Here is a 1,806-nt window from a genome sequence, read left to right as displayed (position 1 = left end):
AAGGGTCAAAAGGGCCAGGGGCCCAGCATGAGGGACACCCACGAAGAGCTAAGAAGCTTGGGGTCCTGACTGGGCCTGAGATGGGGCCAGGGCTTACGGAGGCTGAAGGTCCCCAGGGTTGGGGGCTACATCTAATGGGCGAAGGCAACGGTTGAGCTAACTGCCTGAGATGCCATCTGTGAGGCTTGGGCCACGGTGTAGGGGTGGAATGGACCCGTGGATAGCCCCCCAATATTGGGGTGTACAATGGGCAGGCTCCTGCCTTAATGAACAACTTAATTAATTACCAACAAGGCGTGGCAGGAAAGATAGGTGGGAAGCTAGGCCTGTGGCTAGCCAGAGACTCCCACTTCACCACACTGGGTCCTAGTACCTGTAGTATGTTGCATCATAGTTCTTCTACGTATCATGAGATCATGCATCTGAAGGCACTAACGTAACACTCAGGGTGGCAAATCCATGATGCATGGATTTGCATATTCTGTTATTATGTTTTACCTTTCTTCATAGTATTAGTCCTGTACAGCAAACTAAAGTTGGCAGCAGCCCTAAAAGTCTATGTCTATTGCAGAAACAAATACTTCAATAATAAGTGCACAAAATACACAAGATTTTAAATGTTTTGAATATAGTGTGGTTTTTGATCAGAAATTCTCTTCTGTCCTCCCACAATACCCATTATTTAACCAAAGCCAATGGAAGGAAACAGGTGAAGTGTACTGATCACCAATACAGATCTTACATATTTAGCATCAGCCCAGCCACTCTTTGGAGACCACATCTTTCCTTCTCCTATTAACCCCAGGGCAAGATGAGAAAGTGGGGCTAAGTCTCCACTGGCTCCAACTGTTCCTTTCTCGGGTATATAAGGCAGGCAAGATGCTAAAAAGAAAACAGAAATCCATTTTTTGTTAGAGCTGCCATCCATCACCTCTTGAAAACAAAGACAAAGTGGAAGAATCCTCCCCAGATAACCTTGTAGTTGCATACTGAAACATGGGCCAATTAAATAAAAAACTTTGATCATTCTTCTCTTCCAGGGCAAACTGGGATTTGCTTGTAGTTCCAAAAAATAGCAGTGGTTTAGAAAAAAACACAACAGGAATTTTTTCAGCAAAATAAACCTATTACAGTTTTGATTTTTAAAGTACCTTAGTCCCACAAAAGCACAAGAAGCCAAGAGTTAAGGTTGAAAGCCCAGCTCTATATAGAATGGAAAAGCATCAGATAGGTCACAGCATCTCCAAATTATGGGGAGGAGAAAATAAAAGTGACACATTTTTATTTTAGTTATGTTAAAGGGCTCATCCTAAGGGAATCCTTTAAAAACGGGAACTCACTCAAATATTACATGGCTTTGATAAAATCACTGGAAATCTCAGTCCAAATACAGATCATACTGGCATCACGCACTTGCCTGAACAAAGCTGGGATGGAGCTTCAGTCCTTGAAGGCATGATCTACCTAGCTCCCTATCACAGGGTTTGTAGCATGGAGCATTTTTTTTAACCCTCGGATGCGGCAAGAATGAGCCAATAGACCACTGTAGCTGATCTTAATCAAACTTTGGAGACTGTATTAAAGTTATAGTTTGTATATGTACACATGTACATACACACACAGCATGGAAGTACTTTTCATATTTTTGAGCGCTGAATCCTCTTTGGGAAAATGAAACCGAATGACAACCCCACTCATCTTTAAACTGGCCATGTATCGTTGAAAGCCTAACCATCTTCCTTTAACAGACCTTCTACGCCACCATCTTACTCCTCTTAGCTTTCACACCTCCCACAAGGCAAAGGT

The 1,806-nt window shown here is 42.7% G+C and overlaps 1 protein-coding gene across 1 annotated transcript in view; it reads right to left on the bottom strand.

Moving 5' to 3' along the window:
• Window positions 1–1,806, bottom strand: part of HAL (histidine ammonia-lyase) — a 62,567-nt gene that overhangs the window by 50,295 nt on the left and 10,466 nt on the right. The window lies entirely within an intron of this gene.

Source organism: Gavialis gangeticus, unplaced genomic scaffold (genome assembly GCF_001723915.1).
Source record: "Gavialis gangeticus isolate Ggan-Ray unplaced genomic scaffold, GavGan_comp1, whole genome shotgun sequence".
In the NCBI taxonomy this organism is placed as follows: domain Eukaryota; kingdom Metazoa; phylum Chordata; order Crocodylia; family Gavialidae; genus Gavialis; species Gavialis gangeticus.
Note: the sequence above shows the minus strand (reverse complement) of the source record. Positions and strands in the feature narration are given on the sequence as shown.